Consider the following 6,715-nt stretch of genomic DNA (forward strand, 5'->3'; position numbering starts at 1 on the left):
TTTCCCCTTGGTTTGCTTTTATTTTTCTTAAATGATTTAGAGAAGTTCTTAGGTTTGTGATACTAATTCTTTGCTGGTTATACTTGTTAGAAATATTCTATCCAAGTTTGTGGTGTGTCTCTTGACTGCTTATGGTATTTTTTTGTCACACAAAATTAGTAAATTGTAATCTAGTAGAATTCTTTTGTTTTTTTTAATGATTTGTGTTTTTCATGTATTTAAGGTCATTCCAACGTCAAAATTATATTCTTCTATATTTTATCTAAAAGTTTTATTTATTTATTTATTTTTTGGCCACGCCGCACGACTTGCGGAATCGAACCCGGGCCCATGACAGTGAAAGCGCTGAGTCTCAACCACTGGACCGCCAGGGAATTCCCACTCTCTAAAAGTTTTAACAGTACTATTTTCCACATTTAAATATTCAATATACATGGACTCTATTTTTCTTCATGGTATAAGGTAGGGATCTAACTGCATTTTTTCTATGTGGAAAATCAACTTTTCTCACATTATTTATTGAATAGTTTATTCTTTACTCATTGATTGTAATGCCATCTTTGTTACAAATCTGTTTCTGGGTTCTGTGATACATTCCACTGCTTATGTCGCTTATTTAAATGCAGACTTCTGGGTTTTAAGCAAAGATTCTAATTCAACCCATCCAGAATGGAACCCATGAATCCACAGTTTTAACAGTAAACCCCATGGTTCTGATGGAAACGGCCCACAAAATGCATTTTAAGAAGGATAATCCTGTACTTTGGGAAACAATAGAGAATGGCAGAATCCAGGACAGGGATTCCTTCCTCTTTATTTATTTATCTTTTAATTAATTAATTAATTTATATTTTATTTTTGGTTGTGTTGGGTCTTCGTTGCTGCGTGCGGGCTTTCTCTAGTTGCAGCGAGCGGGGGCTACTCTTCGTTGGGGTGCGCGGGCTACTCAGCACGGTTGCTTCTCTTGTTGCGGAGCACGGGCTCTAGGCCACGCGGGCTTCAGTATTGCAGCACACAGGCTCAGTAGTCGTGGCTCACGGGCTCCAGAACGCAGGCTCAGTAGTTGTGGCGCACGGGCTTAGTTGCTCCGCGGCATGTGGTATCTTCCCGGACCAGGGCTCGAACCTGTGTTCCCTGCATTGGCAGGCGGATTCTTAACCACTGCGCCACCAGGGAAGTCCTGATTCCTTCCTCTTTAAAACCTGTTCATTTTCTATGTGGTATCTGAAACCTTTTCATAATTCAACAGCCCATTTCAAAGCAGTTTGACTCACAGAAGTCTAATCAGAGGGAAAGGTTAAACCCTCTTTCCCTAGCTCTAAACTTAATACCAAGCAGGTGAGTGTATCTAAATAGCTAACTTCCCCATGGTAATTAACAGTAGACTTACCTTAACCCTTGAACCACTGACAAAGGCTCTGTCCTTGACCAAGCTTGAATCAGGCTCCTTTGGGTCCTTTTTCTGACGAGGCCCCTGACCTTGGGCTCAGTCCTTGGCCTTTTTAATTAAGTTTTCACAAAACTCCAGTTTAGTGAAAACTCCCCATCCTTGATATCTAATCAAATTTCTCATCCCCCCTCCCTGTTCTCAGGTATCTTATTACCCTGGCCCACCTGCTGCAAAACTCCCGTCAACCAGCATCCCCCTACCCCTGTTGTTTTCTTAGTCACTTTACATCCACCAATCCCCACCCTGCTCCTTGGGTATAACTCGTCACTTTTCCTTGGTGTATTTGGAGTTGCACTCCATCTCACTCCCCTACTACAAAACTCCATTATAACAGCCCCCTTGAATAAAGTCTGCCTTACCATCTTTAACAAGTGTCCTGAATATTTCTTCTTTAACACCACACTCACAAGTGTAATATTCTCTTTGTAGCTAGCCCTCACCAAAATAATGATATTGGTACAATGAATAAACTTTCAGACATGAGAGCAACACACACACACACACACACACACACACACACACTAACAAGGAGGGCAGGATTTGTTTAAAATAGTATTATCTCACTAAGCAAACTCAGAAATTCAATGACTAGATAGATTCTACTGGCTCTGACTTGCTAACTTAAGTATGGAAATAGTTAATGTAAAAAGTTAAAGAAAGCCAGGGTGGAGTCATTCTTCTCCCTCCTCATCCTTTACTTCCAAAGTTACTAATCTTTAAGTCTTTCATTGGTTACCCTTATGCTTCATATTCATCATTTACCTTCTGTAAACAGATAAAATAAAGGACCAAATAAAATTTAAAGGAACTCTCAGGTTATTTCAATCAAATAGGTAGCAGCCATGTAGGTATTAAGTTGATAAATTAGAAGTTGACTGTCCAAAATACCCAACAATTATACTTGTCAATAGATTTTAAATATAATATTTTAGATATCACATTAAACATTTATAACTGAAATCAACAAATTAACTCATTGCAAGGAATTGGAAATAAGACACAGAAAGTATAGATCATCACTATAATAAAATCATACTCCCACCAGCAAAAAAAATAATTTGGGGTTTGTAACTGACCTTTTTCCTCTGGATAAAACTGCACAGGAAGCCCCCAATCCTCATGATTCCTAATCTTGTTTATATATCATCTATCCACTTGGATTCTTACTTAACCTTGCTGGCATATGTTTTCAATATAAAGCTGCAACAAAGGAAAGCTATAATTACCAAATCTCTTCCTTTCAGCTATTGAAATAAGGTGATTTACAGAAATGCAGGACACCATAAGCAAAAGGGATTTTCCAGTGCTCACAGAGCACAGCTTCCAGGAAGATGCTGGAACAAATACACTTTTTTGCCGCCAAGACCCTGGGCCTGGAATCCAAATGGATTATATGTTTCAGAGCCAGGTAGAGTTACTCATCTAGTCTCCATGTTCTGAGAACATTGCTTAAGCAGGAGGAAAATCACAGTATTATCCATAATAGAGTCAAAAGGAACTCTATTCAAATACAAGTATTCATATCCACTTCATATCCATATCTATCACTACTAGATGGTAGTGACTCCATTACCCAGGGAATGATTATCCAGTTTGTTAATTTTCCAGATTCGTAACTTCCTCCAGGCTTCAATGGAATCAGCCTCATACGCAGGTGAAGTATGTAGGAGGGCAAAATTGCCTTAAAAACTAACCAGATCAGATAAACAAAACTTCCAGCACCATATTACTTTTAGCATTATGGGCACTGTGGGCAGATATTAAAATGGCCTTGCTGCCTGAGAGGGAATATGTTTCAGACACGAGGACCAATCTGACTTTGAATTAGTTTACAAAGGGCTAGCTAAGGATGCCGAGGATTGGACATGGAACATGTGAGCAATGACGGGGAACGAAAGGTACAAAGAGGGCTGGGAACATGGTCTTGCCCAGTGTGACAAGGCTGCAGCAGTGGACCCTGGGCAGTGACGAGGAGGTGGGGGTGTGACTAGAAAGAAACGGGGTGCAGAAACATAGGAAGATTTGTTGCCAAAGGCACTCATTTTCCAAGTCCTCTAACTCAGCTTCAGCTCATCATATAAACCTTCACTCTGAACCATTTCATTGCATGTTAGCATTTTTCCTACTTGGTAAGAAGGAAGAACGAAATGTGGGTAAGGTACTGAGAGAAAACCAGAAATGAGTTGTTTGCATTCCATTAGTTTACGCCAAAAGGGATTGGAAGAGGCAAACCATGAACTGCAGTTTTCCCTCACGAGAATGGAGAGCAGGAAACTGCACACACCAGCTGCAGAACAGGGTGCAGCCACATGTTTTCACTTCATAGTTGTCTATCCACATTTCATAGCTTGAGTCCGTACACAGCTGTTTGCTGAGTTACGGTGCTAGTGCAAGGAAGGGCCTAAATGCAAACCTCATTCTGGATGCTCAAACCAATTCACTAAACAAGCACTGCCTGGCCTGAGGGCCTCTTTTCTATATACAAACAACTTAGTATGGGAAGTGTGTTAAAACTAGGGCAGGGGCTTCCATAGGGCATTCTCAGTGGTTCCCAAATCTTGCACTATCTCTGAAGTTTGTTTAAAAGATACAGATTCCCTACAGCAGAAACTAACACAACATTGTAAATTAACTGTACTCCAATAGAAATTAATTAAAAAAATAGATTCCCTAATCCTTAGCCCTCAAAAAAAAAAAAAAAAAAAAAAAGACTAAATTAGAATACATGGTGTAAGCAGATAAGGTAGGAGGTCCTGGGAGAAAGAGAACCAGGCATGGCTTTCTTGATATAAGAGAAGCCATTTTGGGCCTGTCATTTTTTGATCTGAGCCTGTCCACAAAGCTTGCCCTTGAACAGGTCTCAAAATAATCAACTTCAGGGAACAAAAGAACTAACTGTTTTCAGGCAAGAGAAGTAACAACAGCAAAGATAACAAATCAGTTGTAAAAACTCCCAGATTTGTTTCAATGGTGAAGACTAGCCTGAAGCACTTTCTTGGGTTGTTTTGCAGGAATTAAACCCCTCTCAGGCGCTCGACCTAGGTCAACTGGAACCTACAGGACGATGATGTTGACCTTCTCTGACCTTTGTGACTTCAATCAATTAAAGCTGGGGACTCTGTCAGCCGCCCAAGCCTCTTCATGAATATACATGTACCCTTAGCTTAAAACGTCCCCAATTTTGCTGTTGGAGGAGACACTGCTTTGGGAAAGATCCCCAGTGTTCTCCTTACTTGACTCAAGTAATAAAGCTTCCTTCTCCCCATCTTTGGCTTGGTTGTGTCTTTTAGCTCAACACCCAGCAAGAGGCAAACCCAGTCTTCGAGTAACAAATTGCATGGAAAACTGATTTTCTTTGTAAACAAAGCACCCAGGTTTGTTGGCTACTCTCATTTGATCCCTTTTGTAATTTTACAAAAGTATTAGTAGTCCCATTTTATATATGAGAAAACTGAGGATCAGGAGTAGGAAACTGGTCGAAGTAACACTGCTAGTAAAGAGCCTTAGGTGGCATCAGACAAAACACCCACCATACCTTCAGCAACAAACTGCATTAGACACTTCAATGTATCTGGAATCTACTAACTACTCACTGAGCCATTTTCCTTAGAAGAAGACTGTTCACATGCACATTTTTGAAGGAAGCAACAAGTTCTGGCATGGTCTTTCCCCTGTGAGAACTCCCTCCTCCTCCCACCCATATTGGAGCTAATGATGTTCCTTGCCTCCTGAGTTTGTAGAGCCGACATTCTCCCACGTCAGAAACCTATCCGGAAAAAAAAAAAAGAAAGAAAAGAAACCTATCTGACCAAAGCCTTCCTCCCTCAGGAACTAGGTGTTCTGATCAGTGTAAGCTGGTGGGAGAAAGTGGAAAAAGATAAACCACCCATGCCCTCCCAGAGTGTACCACCCTCCTTCCTGGCAAGGACCAACTTCATTATCCCCCTAAAATCCACCCAACCCCCTCCCACCCCCTCCAAGAAGCTCATGTATTAAAAGGCTTTTGTGTACAAAGCAAATTGCTTATATAAAATAATTCACTCTACCTTAAAAAAAAAAATAGACCTGCAATTGCCAATCAGTACTTCGATAAATGTGAAATAACTAGGGTGAATGCAGTTCCACCCAAAAGCAAAGAAACTTATGTTGTTAGTCTGTGCAGCCTGATTGTGGCTTATTGTACATTTTCCTTTAAACTCCTTAAAATAATAAAAACTCACAAGGATGGATGGGATTTCACTGTAGGAATAATTGTAGCCAAAGGAATAATTCAAACAGTGAGAATTTCAGACAGTGGAGAGACTTTATCACAGGCTCCAAACTTTGCCCCAAGAAAACAGCCAGGTACTGTGTTGTGCACCAGATCCGCCCTGCATTAGTGACCAAAAGTTGTGGGGAAGACAGTGTAGATGGAGCTGTTCGAGTTAAACAAAATAACATTCACATTTGTTCAGATGTATTGTGTTAAAGAGGGAGAGAGATAACAGGGGCTTACTACCTGCTATGGGGTTCTCAAATGTTACTGCTCGTAAGAAACACCTGGGGAGCTTGTTATACAATTATATTCCCAGCTGCAATTCCCAGAGATGCCAATTATCTGGTCTGAGTTGGGGCTTGGGATTCTGCATTTTCATCAAGTACCTCAGGTGATTCCGATGGAGGTTTTTCCCTTAACTTTTTATTTTAAAAATTCTCAAGCCTTAGGAAGTTTCCAAGAACAGTACAATGAACACCAGTATACCCTTCACCAAGATCAAGGGTCAGCAAACTCTTTCAGTAAAGGAACATTGATCAGGCATATGTCAGAGATACTTCAGGTCTGGTTCCAGACCACTGTCATAAAGCAAATATCACAGTGAAGCAAGTCCCATAAATTTTTGGTTTCCCAGTACATGTTATGTTTACACTATACTGTAGTCTATTAAGTGTGCAATAGCATTGTCTAAAAAAACAATGTACATTCCTTAATTTAAAAACTTTATTGCTAAAAAAATGCTAATCAACATCTGAGCCTTCGGTGAGTAATCCTTTTGCAGTGGTAACATCAAAGATCATTGATCACAGATCATGATAACAAATATAATAATGAAAAAGTCAGAAATATTGCAAGTTACCAAAATGTGAGACACAAAGTGAGTAAATGTTACTCGAAGAATGGCACCGATAGACTTGCTCCACGCAGCACTGCCCCAAACCTTCCATTTGTAAAAAACACCATATCTGGGAAATACAATAAAGTGAAGCACAATAAAACAAGGTACGCCT

This window comes from Balaenoptera acutorostrata, chromosome 6 (assembly GCF_949987535.1).
Source record: "Balaenoptera acutorostrata chromosome 6, mBalAcu1.1, whole genome shotgun sequence".
Taxonomy (NCBI): domain Eukaryota; kingdom Metazoa; phylum Chordata; class Mammalia; order Artiodactyla; family Balaenopteridae; genus Balaenoptera; species Balaenoptera acutorostrata.